We start from the raw sequence: 21,050 nt of genomic DNA, 5'->3' as shown, positions 1-21,050 counted from the left end.
CTATCTGCAATGCTATAAGCAATTCATGCTATAAGCAATTTTTCCTAACAAACGCAACATATAACCTGGGCTATCTCCGCAAGGAGCCATCAGATCAGCAAAACCCATGGTTTTTTGGTGTTTTCTGAGCCGGGGGAACATGAATATGTGTTTGTCTTTCAAATTTGAGCTTTAACTGCAATGGGCACTTTTCATGCTATAAGCGATTTTTCGTAACAAATGCAACATATAACCTGATCTGGAGACATCAGATCTGCAAAACTCATCGTTTTTTGGTGTTTGCAGAGCCGGGGGAACATGAATATGTGTTTGTTTTTTCAATTTGAGCTCTATCTGCAATGGGCACTTTTCATGCTATAAGCGATTTTTCCTAACAAATGCAACATATAACCTGGGCTATCTCCGCAAGGAGACATCAGATCTGCAATACTCATGGTTTTTTGGTGTTTGCTGAGCCGGGGGAACATGAATATGTGTTTGTTTTTCGAATTTGAGCTCTATCTGCAATGGGCACTTTTCATGCTATAACCGATTTTTCCTAACAAATGCAACATATAACCTGGGCTATCTCCGCAAGGAGACATCAGATCTGCAAAACGCATGGTTTTTTGGTGTTTGCTGAGCCGGGGGAACATGAATATGTGTTTGTTTTTCAAATTTGAGCTCTATCTGCAATGGGCACTTTTCATGCTATAAGCGATTTTTCCTAACAAATGCAACATATAACCTGGGCTATCTCCGCAAGGAGACATCAGATCTGCAAAACCCATGGTTTTTGCTGTTTTCTGAGCCGGGGGAACATGAATATGTGTTTGTTTTTCGAATTTGAGCTCTATCTGCAATGGGCACTTTTCATGCTATAAGCGATTTTTCCTAACAAATGCCAATTATAACCTGGGCTATCTCCGCAAGTAGACATCAGATCTGCAATACTCATGGTTTTTTGTTGATTGCTGAGCCGGGGGAACATGAATATGTGTTTGTTTTTCGAATTTGAGCTCTATCTGCAATGGTCACTTTTCATGCTATAAGCGATTTTTCCTAACAAATGCAACATATAACCTGGGCTATCTCCGCAAGGAGACATCAGATCTGCAAAACCCATGGTTTTTTGGTGTTTTCTGAGCCGGGGGAACATGAATATGTGTTTGTTTTTCGAATTTGAGCTCTATCTGCAATGGGCACTTTTCATGCTATAAGCGATTTTTCCTAACAAATGCAACATATAACCTGATCTGGAGACATCAGATCTGCAAAACCCATGGTTTTTTGGTGATTTCTGAGCCGGGGGAACATGAATATGTGTTTGTTTTTCGAATTTGAGCTCTATCTGCAATGGTCACTTTTCATGCTATAAGCGATTTTTCCTAACAAATGCAACATATAACCTGGGCTATCTCCGCAAGGAGACATCAGATCTGCAAAACTCATCGTTTTTTGGTGTTTGCAGAGCCGGGGGAACATGAATGTGTTTGTTTTTTGAATTTGAGCTCTATCTGCAATGGGCATTTTTCATGCTATAAGCAATTTTTCCTAACAAATGCAACATATAACCTGATCTGGAGACGTCAGATCTGCAAAAGTCATGGTTTTTTGGTGATTTCTGAGCCGGGGGAACATGAATATGTGTTTGTTTTTCGAATTTGAGCTCTATCTGCAATGGACACTTCTCATGCTATAAGCGATTTTTCCTAACAAATGCAACATATAACCTGGGCTATCTCCGCAAGGAGACATGAGATCTGCAATACTCATGGTTTTTTGATGTTTGCTGAGCCGGGGGAACATGAATATGTGTTTGTTTTTCGAATTTGAGCTCTATCTGCAATGCTATAAGCAATTCATGCTATAAGCAATTTTTCCTAACAAACGCAACATATAACCTGGGCTATCTCCCCAAGGAGCCATCAGATCAGCAAAACCCATGGTTTTTTGGTGTTTGCTGAGCTGGGGGAACATGAATATGTGTTTGTTTTTCGAATTTAAGCTCTATCTGCAATGCTATAAGCAATTCATGCTATAAGCGATTTTTCCTAACAAACGCAACATATAACCTGGGCTATCTCTGCAAGGAGACATCAGATCAGCAAAACTCATGGTTTTTTGGTGGTTACTGAGCCGGGGGAACATGAGTATGTGTTTGTTTTTCGAATTTGAGCTCTATCTGCAATGGACACTTTTCATGCTATAAGCGATTTTTCCTAACAAATGCAACATATAACCTGGGCTATCTCCGCAAGTAGACATCAGATCTGCAATACTCATGGTTTTTTGGTGTTTGCTGAGCCGGGGGAACATGAATATGTATTTGTCTTTCAAATTTGAGCTTTATCTGCAATGGGCACTTTTCATGCTATAAGCGATTTTTCCTAACAAATGCAACATATAACCTGGGCTATCTCCGCAAGGAGACATGAGATCTGCAATACTCATGGTTTTTTGGTGTTTGCTGAGCCGGGGGAACATGAATATGTGTTTGTTTTTCGAATTTGAGCTCTATCTGCAATGCTATAAGCAATTCATGCTATAAGCAATTTTTCCTAACAAACGCAACATATAACCTGGGCTATCTCCCCAAGGAGCCATCAGATCAGCAAAACCCATGGTTTTTTGGTGTTTTCTGAGCTGGGGGAACATGAATATGTGTCTGTTTTTCAAATTTGAGCTCTATCTGTAATGGGCACTATTCATGCTATAAGGGATTTTTCCTAACAAATGCAACATATAACCTGGGCTATCTCCGCAAAGAGACATCAGATCTGCAAAACTCATGGTTTTTTGGTGGTTACTGAGCCGGGGGAACATGAGTATGTGTTTGTTTTTCGAATTTGAGCTCTATCTGCAATGGACACTTTTCATGCTATAAGCGATTTTTCCTAACAAATGCAACATATAACCTGGGCTATCTCCGCAAGTAGACATCAGATCTGCAATACTCATGGTTTTTTGGTGTTTGCTGAGCCGGGGGAACATGAATATGTATTTGTCTTTCAAATTTGAGCTTTATCTGCAATGGGCACTTTTCATGCTATAAGCGATTTTTCCTAACAAATGCAACATATAACCTGATCTGGAGACATCAGATCTGCAAAAGTCATGGTTTTTTTGGTGATTTCTGAGCCGGGGGAACATGAATATGTGTTTGTTTTTCGAATTTGAGCTCTATCTGCAATGGGCACTTTTCAAGCTATAAGCGATTTTTCCTAACAAATGCAACATATAACCTGGGCTATCTCCGCAAGGAGACATGAGATCTGCAATACTCATGGTTTTTTGGTGTTTGCTGAGCCGGGGGAACATGAATATGTGTTTGTTTTTCGAATTTAAGCTCTATCTGCAATGCTATAAGCAATTCATGCTATAAGCAATTTTTCCTAACAAACGCAACATATAACCTGGGCTATCTCCGCAAGGAGACATCAGATCAGCAAAACCCATGGTTTTTTGGTGTTTTCTGAGCTGGGGGAACATGAATATGTGTCTGTTTTTCAAATTTGAGCTCTATCTGTAATGGGCACTATTCATGCTATAAGGGATTTTTCCTAACAAATGCAACATATAACCTGGGCTATCTCCGCAAGGAGACATCAGATCTGCAAAACCCATGGTTTTTTGGTGGTTACTGAGCCGGGGGAACATGAGTATGTGTTTGTTTTTCGAATTTGAGCTCTATCTGCAATGGACACTTTTCATGCTATAAGCGATTTTTCCTAACAAATGCAACATATAACCTGGGCTATCTCCGCAAGGAGACATCAGATCTGCAAAACCCATGGTTTTTGCTGTTTTCTGAGCCGGGGGAACATGAATATGTGTTTGTTTTTCGAATTTGAGCTCTATCTGCAATGGGCACTTTTCATGCTATAAGCGATTTTTCCTAACAAATGCCAATTATAACCTGGGCTATCTCCGCAAGTAGACATCAGATCTGCAATACTCATGGTTTTTTGTTGATTGCTGAGCCGGGGGAACATGAATATGTGTTTGTTTTTCGAATTTGAGCTCTATCTGCAATGGTCACTTTTCATGCTATAAGCGATTTTTCCTAACAAATGCAACATATAACCTGGGCTATCTCCGCAAGGAGACATCAGATCTGCAAAACCCATGGTTTTTTGGTGTTTTCTGAGCCGGGGGAACATGAATATGTGTTTGTTTTTCGAATTTGAGCTCTATCTGCAATGGGCACTTTTCATGCTATAAGCGATTTTTCCTAACAAATGCAACATATAACCTGATCTGGAGACATCAGATCTGCAAAACCCATGGTTTTTTGGTGATTTCTGAGCCGGGGGAACATGAATATGTGTTTGTTTTTCGAATTTGAGCTCTATCTGCAATGGTCACTTTTCATGCTATAAGCGATTTTTCCTAACAAATGCAACATATAACCTGGGCTATCTCCGCAAGGAGACATCAGATCTGCAAAACTCATCTTTTTTTGGTGTTTGCAGAGCCGGGGGAACATGAATGTGTTTGTTTTTTGAATTTGAGCTCTATCTGCAATGGGCATTTTTCATGCTATAAGCAATTTTTCCTAACAAATGCAACATATAACCTGATCTGGAGACATCAGATCTGCAAAAGTCAAGGTTTTTTGGTGATTTCTGAGCCGGGGGAACATGAATATGTGTTTGTTTTTCGAATTTGAGTTCTATCTGCAATGGACACTTCTCATGCTATAAGCGATTTTTCCTAACAAATGCAACATATAACCTGGGCTATCTCCGCAAGGAGACATGAGATCTGCAATACTCATGGTTTTTTGGTGTTTGCTGAGCCGGGGGAACATGAATATGTGTTTGTTTTTCGAATTTGAGCTCTATCTGCAATGCTATAAGCAATTCATGCTATAAGCAATTTTTCCTAACAAACGCAACATATAACCTGGGCTATCTCCCCAAGGAGCCATCAGATCAGCAAAACCCATGGTTTTTTGGTGTTTTCTGAGCTGGGGGAACATGAATATGTGTCTGTTTTTCAAATTTGAGCTCTATCTGTAATGGGCACTATTCATGCTATAAGGGATTTTTCCTAACAAATGCAACATATAACCTGGGCTATCTCCGCAAAGAGACATCAGATCTGCAAAACTCATGGTTTTTTGGTGGTTACTGAGCCGGGGGAACATGAGTATGTGTTTGTTTTTCGAATTTGAGCTCTATCTGCAATGGACACTTTTCATGCTATAAGCGATTTTTCCTAACAAATGCAACATATAACCTGGGCTATCTCCGCAAGTAGACATCAGATCTGCAATACTCATGGTTTTTTGGTGTTTGCTGAGCCGGGGGAACATGAATATGTATTTGTCTTTCAAATTTGAGCTTTATCTGCAATGGGCACTTTTCATGCTATAAGCGATTTTTCCTAACAAATGCAACATATAACCTGATCTGGAGACATCAGATCTGCAAAAGTCATGGTTTTTTTGGTGATTTCTGAGCCGGGGGAACATGAATATGTGTTTGTTTTTCGAATTTGAGCTCTATCTGCAATGGGCACTTTTCAAGCTATAAGCGATTTTTCCTAACAAATGCAACATATAACCTGGGCTATCTCCGCAAGGAGACATGAGATCTGCAATACTCATGGTTTTTTGGTGTTTGCTGAGCCGGGGGAACATGAATATGTGTTTGTTTTTCGAATTTAAGCTCTATCTGCAATGCTATAAGCAATTCATGCTATAAGCAATTTTTCCTAACAAACGCAACATATAACCTGGGCTATCTCCGCAAGGAGACATCAGATCAGCAAAACCCATGGTTTTTTGGTGTTTTCTGAGCTGGGGGAACATGAATATGTGTCTGTTTTTCAAATTTGAGCTCTATCTGTAATGGGCACTATTCATGCTATAAGGGATTTTTCCTAACAAATGCAACATATAACCTGGGCTATCTCCGCAAGGAGACATCAGATCTGCAAAACCCATGGTTTTTTGGTGGTTACTGAGCCGGGGGAACATGAGTATGTGTTTGTTTTTCGAATTTGAGCTCTATCTGCAATGGACACTTTTCATGCTATAAGCGATTTTTCCTAACAAATGCAACATATAACCTGGGCTATCTCCGCAAGGAGACATCAGATCTGCAAAACCCATGGTTTTTGCTGTTTTCTGAGCCGGGGGAACATGAATATGTGTTTGTTTTTCGAATTTGAGCTCTATCTGCAATGGGCACTTTTCATGCTATAAGCGATTTTTCCTAACAAATGCCAATTATAACCTGGGCTATCTCCGCAAGTAGACATCAGATCTGCAATACTCATGGTTTTTTGTTGATTGCTGAGCCGGGGGAACATGAATATGTGTTTGTTTTTCGAATTTGAGCTCTATCTGCAATGGTCACTTTTCATGCTATAAGCGATTTTTCCTAACAAATGCAACATATAACCTGGGCTATCTCCGCAAGGAGACATCAGATCTGCAAAACCCATGGTTTTTTGGTGTTTTCTGAGCCGGGGGAACATGAATATGTGTTTGTTTTTCGAATTTGAGCTCTATCTGCAATGGGCACTTTTCATGCTATAAGCGATTTTTCCTAACAAATGCAACATATAACCTGATCTGGAGACATCAGATCTGCAAAACCCATGGTTTTTTGGTGATTTCTGAGCCGGGGGAACATGAATATGTGTTTGTTTTTCGAATTTGAGCTCTATCTGCAATGGTCACTTTTCATGCTATAAGCGATTTTTCCTAACAAATGCAACATATAACCTGGGCTATCTCCGCAAGGAGACATCAGATCTGCAAAACTCATCTTTTTTTGGTGTTTGCAGAGCCGGGGGAACATGAATGTGTTTGTTTTTTGAATTTGAGCTCTATCTGCAATGGGCATTTTTCATGCTATAAGCAATTTTTCCTAACAAATGCAACATATAACCTGATCTGGAGACATCAGATCTGCAAAAGTCAAGGTTTTTTGGTGATTTCTGAGCCGGGGGAACATGAATATGTGTTTGTTTTTCGAATTTGAGTTCTATCTGCAATGGACACTTCTCATGCTATAAGCGATTTTTCCTAACAAATGCAACATATAACCTGGGCTATCTCCGCAAGGAGACATGAGATCTGCAATACTCATGGTTTTTTGATGTTTGCTGAGCCGGGGGAACATGAATATGTGTTTGTTTTTCGAATTTGAGCTCTATCTGCAATGCTATAAGCAATTCATGCTATAAGCAATTTTTCCTAACAAACGCAACATATAACCTGGGCTATCTCCGCAAGGAGACATCAGATCAGCAAAACCCATGGTTTTTTGGTGTTTTCTGAGCTGGGGGAACATGAATATGTGTCTGTTTTTCAAATTTGAGCTCTATCTGTAATGGGCACTATTCATGCTATAAGGGATTTTTCCTAACAAATGCAACATATAACCTGGGCTATCTCCGCAAGGAGACATCAGATCTGCAAAACCCATGGTTTTTTGGTGGTTACTGAGCCGGGGGAACATGAGTATGTGTTTGTTTTTCGAATTTGAGCTCTATCTGCAATGGACACTTTTCATGCTATAAGCGATTTTTCCTAACAAATGCAACATATAACCTGGGCTATCTCCGCAAGGAGACATCAGATCTGCAAAACCCATGGTTTTTGCTGTTTTCTGAGCCGGGGGAACATGAATATGTGTTTGTTTTTCGAATTTGAGCTCTATCTGCAATGGGCACTTTTCATGCTATAAGCGATTTTTCCTAACAAATGCAACATATAACCTGGGCTATCTCCGCAAGTAGACATCAGATCTGCAATACTCATGGTTTTTTGTTGATTGCTGAGCCGGGGGAACATGAATATGTGTTTGTTTTTCGAATTTGAGCTCTATCTGCAATGGTCACTTTTCATGCTATAAGCGATTTTTCCTAACAAATGCAACATATAACCTGGGCTATCTCCGCAAGGAGACATCAGATCTGCAAAACCCATGGTTTTTTGGTGTTTTCTGAGCCGGGGGAACATGAATATGTGTTTGTTTTTCGAATTTGAGCTCTATCTGCAATGGGCACTTTTCATGCTATAAGCTATTTTTCCTAACAAATGCAACATATAACCTGATCTGGAGACATCAGATCTGCAAAACCCATGGTTTTTTGGTGATTTCTGAGCCGGGGGAACATGAATATGTGTTTGTTTTTCGAATTTGAGCTCTATCTGCAATGGTCACTTTTCATGCTATAAGCGATTTTTCCTAACAAATGCAACATATAACCTGGGCTATCTCCGCAAGGAGACATCAGATCTGCAAAACTCATCTTTTTTTGGTGTTTGCAGAGCCGGGGGAACATGAATGTGTTTGTTTTTTGAATTTGAGCTCTATCTGCAATGGGCATTTTTCATGCTATAAGCAATTTTTCCTAACAAATGCAACATATAACCTGATCTGGAGACATCAGATCTGCAAAAGTCAAGGTTTTTTGGTGATTTCTGAGCCGGGGGAACATGAATATGTGTTTGTTTTTCGAATTTGAGTTCTATCTGCAATGGACACTTCTCATGCTATAAGCGATTTTTCCTAACAAATGCAACATATAACCTGGGCTATCTCCGCAAGGAGACATGAGATCTGCAATACTCATGGTTTTTTGATGTTTGCTGAGCCGGGGGAACATGAATATGTGTTTGTTTTTCGAATTTGAGCTCTATCTGCAATGCTATAAGCAATTCATGCTATAAGCAATTTTTCCTAACAAACGCAACATATAACCTGGGCTATCTCCCCAAGGAGCCATCAGATCAGCAAAACCCATGGTTTTTTGGTGTTTGCTGAGCTGGGGGAACATGAATATGTGTTTGTTTTTCGAATTTGAGCTCTATCTGCAATGGACACTTTTCATGCTATAAGCGATTTTTCCTAACAAATGCAACATATAACCTGGGCTATCTCCGCAAGTAGACATCAGATCTGCAATACTCATGGTTTTTTGGTGTTTGCTGAGCCGGGGGAACATGAATATGTATTTGTCTTTCAAATTTGAGCTTTATCTGCAATGGGCACTTTTCATGCTATAAGCGATTTTTCCTAACAAATGCAACATATAACCTGGGCTATCTCCGCAAGGAGACATGAGATCTGCAATACTCATGGTTTTTTGGTGTTTGCTGAGCCGGGGGAACATGAATATGTGTTTGTTTTTCGAATTTGAGCTCTATCTGCAATGCTATAAGCAATTCATGCTATAAGCAATTTTTCCTAACAAACGCAACATATAACCTGGGCTATCTCCCCAAGGAGCCATCAGATCAGCAAAACCCATGGTTTTTTGGTGTTTTCTGAGCTGGGGGAACATGAATATGTGTCTGTTTTTCAAATTTGAGCTCTATCTGTAATGGGCACTATTCATGCTATAAGGGATTTTTCCTAACAAATGCAACATATAACCTGGGCTATCTCCGCAAAGAGACATCAGATCTGCAAAACTCATGGTTTTTTGGTGGTTACTGAGCCGGGGGAACATGAGTATGTGTTTGTTTTTCGAATTTGAGCTCTATCTGCAATGGACACTTTTCATGCTATAAGCGATTTTTCCTAACAAATGCAACATATAACCTGGGCTATCTCCGCAAGTAGACATCAGATCTGCAATACTCATGGTTTTTTGGTGTTTGCTGAGCCGGGGGAACATGAATATGTATTTGTCTTTCAAATTTGAGCTTTATCTGCAATGGGCACTTTTCATGCTATAAGCGATTTTTCCTAACAAATGCAACATATAACCTGATCTGGAGACATCAGATCTGCAAAAGTCATGGTTTTTTGGTGATTTCTGAGCCGGGGGAACATGAATATGTGTTTGTTTTTCGAATTTGAGCTCTATCTGCAATGGGCACTTTTCAAGCTATAAGCGATTTTTCCTAACAAATGCAACATATAACCTGGGCTATCTCCGCAAGGAAACTTCAGATCAGCAAAACCCATGGTTTTTTGGTGTTTGCTGAGCTGGGGGAACATGAATATGTGTTTGTTTTTCGAATTTGAGCTCTATCTGCAATGGACACTTTTCATGCTATAAGCGATTTTTCCTAACAAATGCAACATATAACCTGGGCTATCTCCGCAAGTAGACATCAGATCTGCAATACTCATGGTTTTTTGGTGTTTGCTGAGCCGGGGGAACATGAATATGTATTTGTCTTTCAAATTTGAGCTTTATCTGCAATGGGCACTTTTCATGCTATAAGCGATTTTTCCTAACAAATGCAACATATAACCTGGGCTATCTCCGCAAGGAGACATCAGATCTGCAATACTCATGGTTTTTTGGTGTTTGCTGAGCCGGGGGAACATGAATATGTGTTTGTTTTTCGAATTTGAGCTCTATCTGCAATGGGCACTTTTCATGCTATAAGCGAATTTTCCTATCAAATGTAAAATATAACCTGGGCTATCTCCGCAAGGAGCCATCAGATCTGCAATACTCATGGTTTTTTGGTGTTTGCTGAGCCGGGGGAACATGAATATGTGTTTGTTTTTCAAATTTGAGCTCTATCTGCAATGGGCACTTTTCATGCTATAAGCGATTTTTCCTAACAAATGCAACATATAACCTGGGCTATCTCCGCAAGGAGACATCAGATCTGCAAAACCCATGGTTTTTGCTGTTTTCTGAGCCGGGGGAACATGAATATGTGTTTGTTTTTCGAATTTGAGCTCTATCTGCAATGGGCACTTTTCATGCTATAAGCGATTTTTCCTAACAAATGCCAATTATAACCTGGGCTATCTCCGCAAGTAGACATCAGATCTGCAATACTCATGGTTTTTTGTTGATTGCTGAGCCGGGGGAACATGAATATGTGTTTGTTTTTCGAATTTGAGCTCTATCTGCAATGGTCACTTTTCATGCTATAAGCGATTTTTCCTAACAAATGCAACATATAACCTGGGCTATCTCCGCAAGGAGACATCAGATCTGCAAAACCCATGGTTTTTTGGTGTTTTCTGAGCCGGGGGAACATGAATATGTGTTTGTTTTTCGAATTTGAGCTCTATCTGCAATGGTCACTTTTCATGCTATAAGCGATTTTTCCTAACAAATGCAACATATAACCTGGGCTATCTCCGCAAGGAGACATCAGATCTGCAAAACTCATCTTTTTTTGGTGTTTGCAGAGCCGGGGGAACATGAATGTGTTTGTTTTTTGAATTTGAGCTCTATCTGCAATGGGCATTTTTCATGCTATAAGCAATTTTTCCTAACAAATGCAACATATAACCTGATCTGGAGACATCAGATCTGCAAAAGTCAAGGTTTTTTGGTGATTTCTGAGCCGGGGGAACATGAATATGTGTTTGTTTTTCGAATTTGAGTTCTATCTGCAATGGACACTTCTCATGCTATAAGCGATTTTTCCTAACAAATGCAACATATAACCTGGGCTATCTCCGCAAGGAGACATGAGATCTGCAATACTCATGGTTTTTTGATGTTTGCTGAGCCGGGGGAACATGAATATGTGTTTGTTTTTCGAATTTGAGCTCTATCTGCAATGCTATAAGCAATTCATGCTATAAGCAATTTTTCCTAACAAACGCAACATATAACCTGGGCTATCTCCCCAAGGAGCCATCAGATCAGCAAAACCCATGGTTTTTTGGTGTTTGCTGAGCTGGGGGAACATGAATATGTGTTTGTTTTTCGAATTTGAGCTCTATCTGCAATGGACACTTTTCATGCTATAAGCGATTTTTCCTAACAAATGCAACATATAACCTGGGCTATCTCCGCAAGTAGACATCAGATCTGCAATACTCATGGTTTTTTGGTGTTTGCTGAGCCGGGGGAACATGAATATGTATTTGTCTTTCAAATTTGAGCTTTATCTGCAATGGGCACTTTTCATGCTATAAGCGATTTTTCCTAACAAATGCAACATATAACCTGGGCTATCTCCGCAAGGAGACATGAGATCTGCAATACTCATGGTTTTTTGGTGTTTGCTGAGCCGGGGGAACATGAATATGTGTTTGTTTTTCGAATTTGAGCTCTATCTGCAATGCTATAAGCAATTCATGCTATAAGCAATTTTTCCTAACAAACGCAACATATAACCTGGGCTATCTCCCCAAGGAGCCATCAGATCAGCAAAACCCATGGTTTTTTGGTGTTTTCTGAGCTGGGGGAACATGAATATGTGTCTGTTTTTCAAATTTGAGCTCTATCTGTAATGGGCACTATTCATGCTATAAGGGATTTTTCCTAACAAATGCAACATATAACCTGGGCTATCTCCGCAAAGAGACATCAGATCTGCAAAACTCATGGTTTTTTGGTGGTTACTGAGCCGGGGGAACATGAGTATGTGTTTGTTTTTCGAATTTGAGCTCTATCTGCAATGGACACTTTTCATGCTATAAGCGATTTTTCCTAACAAATGCAACATATAACCTGGGCTATCTCCGCAAGTAGACATCAGATCTGCAATACTCATGGTTTTTTGGTGTTTGCTGAGCCGGGGGAACATGAATATGTATTTGTCTTTCAAATTTGAGCTTTATCTGCAATGGGCACTTTTCATGCTATAAGCGATTTTTCCTAACAAATGCAACATATAACCTGATCTGGAGACATCAGATCTGCAAAAGTCATGGTTTTTTGGTGATTTCTGAGCCGGGGGAACATGAATATGTGTTTGTTTTTCGAATTTGAGCTCTATCTGCAATGGGCACTTTTCAAGCTATAAGCGATTTTTCCTAACAAATGCAACATATAACCTGGGCTATCTCCGCAAGGAAACTTCAGATCAGCAAAACCCATGGTTTTTTGGTGTTTGCTGAGCTGGGGGAACATGAATATGTGTTTGTTTTTCGAATTTGAGCTCTATCTGCAATGGACACTTTTCATGCTATAAGCGATTTTTCCTAACAAATGCAACATATAACCTGGGCTATCTCCGCAAGTAGACATCAGATCTGCAATACTCATGGTTTTTTGGTGTTTGCTGAGCCGGGGGAACATGAATATGTATTTGTCTTTCAAATTTGAGCTTTATCTGCAATGGGCACTTTTCATGCTATAAGCGATTTTTCCTAACAAATGCAACATATAACCTGGGCTATCTCCGCAAGGAGACATCAGATCTGCAATACTCATGGTTTTTTGGTGTTTGCTGAGCCGGGGGAACATGAATATGTGTTTGTTTTTCGAATTTGAGCTCTATCTGCAATGGGCACTTTTCATGCTATAAGCGAATTTTCCTATCAAATGTAAAATATAACCTGGGCTATCTCCGCAAGGAGCCATCAGATCTGCAATACTCATGGTTTTTTGGTGTTTGCTGAGCCGGGGGAACATGAATATGTGTTTGTTTTTCAAATTTGAGCTCTATCTGCAATGGGCACTTTTCATGCTATAAGCGATTTTTCCTAACAAATGCAACATATAACCTGGGCTATCTCCGCAAGGAGACATCAGATCTGCAAAACCCATGGTTTTTGCTGTTTTCTGAGCCGGGGGAACATGAATATGTGTTTGTTTTTCGAATTTGAGCTCTATCTGCAATGGGCACTTTTCATGCTATAAGCGATTTTTCCTAACAAATGCCAATTATAACCTGGGCTATCTCCGCAAGTAGACATCAGATCTGCAATACTCATGGTTTTTTGTTGATTGCTGAGCCGGGGGAACATGAATATGTGTTTGTTTTTCGAATTTGAGCTCTATCTGCAATGGTCACTTTTCATGCTATAAGCGATTTTTCCTAACAAATGCAACATATAACCTGGGCTATCTCCGCAAGGAGACATCAGATCTGCAAAACCCATGGTTTTTTGGTGTTTTCTGAGCCGGGGGAACATGAATATGTGTTTGTTTTTCGAATTTGAGCTCTATCTGCAATGGGCACTTTTCATGCTATAAGCGATTTTTCCTAACAAATGCAACATATAACCTGATCTGGAGACATCAGATCTGCAAAACCCATGGTTTTTTGGTGATTTCTGAGCCGGGGGAACATGAATATGTGTTTGTTTTTCGAATTTGAGCTCTATCTGCAATGGTCACTTTTCATGCTATAAGCGATTTTTCCTAACAAATGCAACATATAACCTGGGCTATCTCCGCAAGGAGACATCAGATCTGCAAAACTCATCTTTTTTTGGTGTTTGCAGAGCCGGGGGAACATGAATGTGTTTGTTTTTTGAATTTGAGCTCTATCTGCAATGGGCATTTTTCATGCTATAAGCAATTTTTCCTAACAAATGCAACATATAACCTGATCTGGAGACATCAGATCTGCAAAAGTCAAGGTTTTTTGGTGATTTCTGAGCCGGGGGAACATGAATATGTGTTTGTTTTTCGAATTTGAGCTCTATCTGCAATGGACACTTCTCATGCTATAAGCGATTTTTCCTAACAAATGCAACATATAACCTGGGCTATCTCCGCAAGGAGACATGAGATCTGCAATACTCATGGTTTTTTGATGTTTGCTGAGCCGGGGGAACATGAATATGTGTTTGTTTTTCGAATTTGAGCTCTATCTGCAATGCTATAAGCAATTCATGCTATAAGCAATTTTTCCTAACAAACGCAACATATAACCTGGGCTATCTCCCCAAGGAGCCATCAGATCAGCAAAACCCATGGTTTTTTGGTGTTTGCTGAGCTGGGGGAACATGAATATGTGTTTGTTTTTCGAATTTGAGCTCTATCTGCAATGGACACTTTTCATGCTATAAGCGATTTTTCCTAACAAATGCAACATATAACCTGGGCTATCTCCGCAAGTAGACATCAGATCTGCAATACTCATGGTTTTTTGGTGTTTGCTGAGCCGGGGGAACATGAATATGTATTTGTCTTTCAAATTTGAGCTTTATCTGCAATGGGCACTTTTCATGCTATAAGCGATTTTTCCTAACAAATGCAACATATAACCTGGGCTATCTCCGCAAGGAGACATGAGATCTGCAATACTCATGGTTTTTTGGTGTTTGCTGAGCCGGGGGAACATGAATATGTGTTTGTTTTTCGAATTTGAGCTCTATCTGCAATGCTATAAGCAATTCATGCTATTAGCAATTTTTCCTAACAAACGCAACATATAACCTGGGCTATCTCCCCAAGGAGCCATCAGATCAGCAAAACCCATGGTTTTTTGGTGTTTTCTGAGCTGGGGGAACATGAATATGTGTCTGTTTTTCAAATTTGAGCTCTATCTGTAATGGGCACTATTCATGCTATAAGGGATTTTTCCTAACAAATGCAACATATAACCTGGGCTATCTCCGCAAAGAGACATCAGATCTGCAAAACTCATGGTTTTTTGGTGGTTACTGAGCCGGGGGAACATGAGTATGTGTTTGTTTTTCGAATTTGAGCTCTATCTGCAATGGACACTTTTCATGCTATAAGCGATTTTTCCTAACAAATGCAACATATAACCTGGGCTATCTCCGCAAGTAGACATCAGATCTGCAATACTCATGGTTTTTTGGTGTTTGCTGAGCCGGGGGAACATGAATATGTATTTGTCTTTCAAATTTGAGCTTTATCTGCAATGGGCACTTTTCATGCTATAAGCGATTTTTCCTAACAAATGCAACATATAACCTGATCTGGAGACATCAGATCTGCAAAAGTCATGGTTTTTTGGTGATTTCTGAGCCGGGGGAACATGAATATGTGTTTGTTTTTCGAATTTGAGCTCTATCTGCAATGGGCACTTTTCAAGCTATAAGCGATTTTTCCTAACAAATGCAACATATAACCTGGGCTATCTCCGCAAGGAAACATCAGATCAGCAAAACCCATGGTTTTTTGGTGTTTGCTGAGCTGGGGGAACATGAATATGTGTTTGTTTTTCGAATTTGAGCTCTATCTGCAATGGACACTTTTCATGCTATAAGCGATTTTTCCTAACAAATGCAACATATAACCTGGGCTATCTCCGCAAGTAGACATCAGATCTGCAATACTCATGGTTTTTTGGTGTTTGCTGAGCCGGGGGAACATGAATATGTATTTGTCTTTCAAATTTGAGCTTTATCTGCAATGGGCACTTTTCATGCTATAAGCGATTTTTCCTAACAAATGCAACATATAACCTGGGCTATCTCCGCAAGGAGACATGAGATCTGCAATACTCATGGTTTTTTGGTGTTTGCTGAGCCGGGGGAACATGAATATGTGTTTGTTTTTCGAATTTGAGCTCTATCTGCAATGCTATAAGCAATTCATGCTATAAGCAATTTTTCCTAACAAACGCAACATATAACCTGGGCTATCTCCCCAAGGAGCCATCAGATCAGCAAAACCCATGGTTTTTTGGTGTTTTCTGAGCTGGGGGAACATGAATATGTGTCTGTTTTTCAAATTTGAGCTCTATCTGTAATGGGCACTATTCATGCTATAAGGGATTTTTCCTAACAAATGCAACATATAACCTGGGCTATCTCCGCAAGGAGACATCAGATCTGCAAAACCCATGGTTTTTTGGTGGTTACTGAGCCGGGGGAACATGAGTATGTGTTTGTTTTTCGAATTTGAGCTCTATCTGCAATGGACACTTTTCATGCTATAAGCGATTTTTCCTAACAAACGCAACATATAACCTGGGCTATCTCCGCAAGGAGACATCAGAACAGCAAAACCCATGGTTTTTTGGTGTTTTCTGAGCTGGGGGAACATGAATATGTGTCTGTTTTTCAAATTTGAGCTCTATCTGTAATGGGCACTATTCATGCTATAAGGGATTTTTCCTAACAAATGCAACATATAACCTGGGCTATCTCCGCAAAGAGACATCAGATCTGCAAAACTCATGGTTTTTTGGTGGTTACTGAGCCGGGGGAACATGAGTATGTGTTTGTTTTTCGAATTTGAGCTCTATCTGCAATGGACACTTTTCATGCTATAAGCAATTTTTCCTAACAAATGCAACATATAACCTGGGCAATCTCCGCAAGTAGACATCAGATCTGCAATACTCATGGTTTTTTGGTGTTTGCTGAGCCGGGGGAACATGAATATGTGTTTGTTTTTCGAATTTGAGCTCTATCTGCAATGGGCACTTTTCATGCTATAAGCCAGTGTTTTTCAACCTTTTTTGGGCAAAGGCACACTTGTTTCATGAAAAAAATCACGAGGCACTCCACCGTTTTCCGCACCGTTGGACCTCCCCATGGTCGCTACACGAACGGTCGTAAGTCGAGGATGGCCTGTGTTCTCAAGGGGTTGGACTAGATGACCTCCAAGGTCCCTTCCAACTTCTTCTTCTTCGTCTTCTTCTTCTTTTTCTTCTTCTTCTTCTTCTTCTTCTTCTTCTTCTTCTTCTTATTATTATTATTATTAGCCTCTTTATTTTATTATTTTATTTTATTATGGGGCTTTTGTTTTTGCTGTGAAGGAAAAGGAAAGCTTGCATTTCTTTTTAATTTATCTTTCTGTATTTTCTTTTTTCTCTTTTCTTTCTTCCTTCCTTCCTTCCCTCTCTTCCCTCCCTCTTTTCTTTCTTTATCTTCCTTCCTTCCTTTCTCTCTCCCACTTTCTTTCCCTCCCTCTCTCAATTTCTTGCTTTCTACTTGTTGTGGAAATTGGAAGCTACTTGCATTTCTTTTTAATTTTTCTTTCTGCATTTTTCTTCATTTATTTTTCTTTCTCTTTCTTTCTTTCCTTCTTTCTTTCTTTTCTTTCTTTCTTTCTTTCTCTTTCTTTTCTCTTTCTTTCTTTCTATCTTTCTTCCTTTCTTTCCTGCCTTTCTCTCTCCCACTTTCTTTCCCCCCCTCTCTCAATTTCTTGCTTTCTACTTGTTGTGGAAACTGGAAGCTACTTGCATTTCTTTTTAATTTTTCTTCCTGCTTTTTTTCCTTCCTTCCTTCCTCCCTTCCTCTCTCTCTCTCTTTCTTTTCTATTCTTTTTTTCTTTCTCCCTCCCTTTTCCCCTTCCCCCTTTCTCCTTTTTTCCCTTCCTTTTTTCTTTCTTTGTCACCTTTACCATCAAAAGCACTTCACTCCAGAGGGGGAGGGGAACCCCAAAGGTTTTTAATTGCTTTGGTCCAAAGGACATTTTATTATGCAACGTATCAAAAGGACAGGTTAAAAAAAAATCAGCCATGTAATTTTTCAGACGCAAGCGAAGCCTCCAAGAGCGAAGCGGTCAGATCCCTCTATTTCGGGTTGGGGTAAGGGGTCGCGGCGAGCAAAGAAAGCGGAGCCAGGCAGCCGACCAGGCGGGAGTCTCGCATCCTCAGCCGCGCGGGGAGTAAGGAGTAAGCGGTGCGTGCTGGGGAAGAAGAGCTTTTTCGAACGTTGCAGGCAACCAACCACGCGACAGCTCAGGCGAGCCAGGCTAGCCGCCCGTCCGTCCTCTTCCAATAAGCGAGCCGGTCGCCTCTCCCCAGCTTCTCTCTCTTCAGCAAGAGACCCTCCGAAGCCAGAGAAGGGGGCGGAGCTATGCTGCCGTGGAGCCCTGGTGCCTAGAGAGGTCGAGCCCACTTCTTTTCCCGGGCTTTTGCTTCCAGCGAAGTAGGGCCGTCAGCTTAGCCAAGGCTCCGGTGCCCAGTGCTCCCCGCCAGAGAGTCTTGCAGCGCTGCTCCGCCCGCAGCTGTTCCTCCTCCTCGTCCTCGTCCTCCTCCTCCTCCTCCTCCTCTCACCGCTGTCTCCTAGGTCAGTGTTTTTTCAATTTTTCCCACGGCACACCAGGCAACATCTCGCGGCACACTAGTGTGCCACGGAACAGTGGTTAAAAAACACTGATCTAGTCCAACCCGTTGAGAACACAGGCCATCCTCGACTTACGACCGTTCGTGTAGCGACCATGGGGAGGTCCAACGGTGCGGAAAACGGTGGAGTTCCTCGTGATTTTTTTCATGAAACAAGTGTGCCTTTGCCCAAAAAAGGTTGAAAAACACTGCTATAAGCGATTTTTCCTAACAAATGCAACATATAACCTGGGCTATCTCCGCAAGGAGACATCAGATCAGCAAAACCCATGGTTTTTTGGTGTTTTCTGAGCCGGGGGAACATGAATATGTGTTTGTTTTTCGAATTTGAGCTCTATCTGCAATGGGCACTTTTCATGCTATAAGCGATTTTTTCTAACAAATGCAACATATAAACTGGGCTATCTCCGCAAGGAGACATCAGATCTGCAAAACCCATGGTTTTTTGGTGTTTTCTGAGCCGGGGGAACATGAATATGTGTTTGTTTTTCGAATTTGAGCTCTATCTGCAATGGGCACTTTTCATGCTATAAGCGATTTTTCCTAACAAATGCAACATATAACCTGGGCTATCTCCGCAAGGAGACATCAGATCTGCAAAACCCATGGTTTTTTGGTGGTTACTGAGCCGGGGGAACATGAATATGTGTTTGTTTTTCAAATTTGAGCTCTATCTGCAATTGGCACTTTTCATGCTATAAGCAATTTTTCCTAACAAATGCAACATATAACCTGGGCTATCTCCGCAATGAGACATCAGATCTGCAAAAGTCATGGTTTTTTGTTGTTTGCTGAGCGGCGGGAACATGAATACCAACGAACAAGACAAGTGGTTTGATCTCTTCCCATTCACAGAAGTTGCATTCAACAATGCAGTTCACAGCAGTACTGGACTCAGGCCATTCCAAGTGGTAACCAGCCATGACTTTGTGGCTATACTGGAACTGTCTCAGCTGATCCTCCAAACCACCTCACTGACAGAATGGATTAAATCCCTTCAAACCTTCGCTCATTGTGTGCAAAGTGCTACAAGATTCATGAGAAATCCACAAAAAATATGCAGATAAAAAACACTCAGCAAAAAGACTTTCAAGTAGGAGAAAGTCTACCTTTCCATCAAATTTTTGCAATTCAGACGCAGTCCAAAAATTGGGCCCAAAGTACATTCCCCATTGTCTGAGTTATTAATCCAAATACAGTTCAATTAAAACTGCCAAAAAATCTCAGGCACATCCATCCAATTTTCCACTGCAGCCTGTTAAAGTTAGCAGCCACATCCTTTGCATCCTGCAATGAACCCACCTCCAACACCAACACTCATTGAAGGCGAACACTTTGAGATCAAAGACATTCTTGATTCCCGCTTTTTAAGACAAACTCCAATACTTAATCCTATGGAAGGACTTTCCTCCCTCTAAAACTGAGTGGGTTGATATGCAACATATGCAAGCCCCACATCTCCTTCGAAAATTCCATGGCAAATATCCCAATAAACCCCATTGAAATAGCCCATTAACCGCTTAATTTGTCCCTTTCTCTCTCTCCTCTAGGATTAATCTTTTGCACCATTGCTACTTTGCTGATGCCAGACTGCCATGAACCCTGAGGGAAGGGAGGGAGCCAACAGGTGGGAGAAGACCAGAAACTGAAACTACTCCGAGTGCCTGTCAGAGACAGCAGCTGGCCAACCCCAGGCAACAAGCATGGGAATGGAATGTGATCCATCACCAAGCCCGCCAAATAGCAGAACTGTTACCAGAACAATTTATTTAAATCTTATTGGATACCAGGGAGATAATGGGTGGGGTGAGGGCCTGGGAAAGAGAAATTAAGTAGGCAGTTTTCACATGCAAACTTCAGATCTGACTTTTTCCTATCTTGTAACCACTGGGCTTTCACTTACAAATGCAGTCGAAAGGCTCTTTCTTTCTAAATGACCAAGCTGGGACAAGTCCAACAGATACTTTTTAAAAAGTTTAAACTGCATTTCAGTCTATACATTTTAAAGAAAAGTACTGCAAAATATTGTATTACTGGATTTAATTTTTTTAAATAATGCAACTTCATTTTAGAATGCTTCCTTTTAACTCTCAAATAAAGAGTAAAACATACAAAGTAGCCTTTTTTTAGAAGTATTCAAAATAAACACCTTAAAATCTCTTGTCCAAGTAACTGGAACAACCATTTAAATTTTTTTAACACCAGTTTAAATAATCAAGTAAACATTCCAATTATAACACAAAAGAGATGTAATTGCAGGTCCAATTTTATGTATATTTTGGAAAGATTTGCAACAACATTAGAAGTATTTGGGAAGGAGAAATTATTAATCATAACTAATTTACGGATTAACCAAGGTTACCCTTAAGGAGACCTATTATCTATTAAA

Source organism: Vipera berus (genome assembly GCF_964194415.1).
Source record: "Vipera berus genome assembly, chromosome: 2".
Classification (NCBI taxonomy): Eukaryota; Metazoa; Chordata; class Lepidosauria; order Squamata; family Viperidae; genus Vipera; species Vipera berus.
This window is presented reverse-complemented; position numbering follows the sequence as displayed.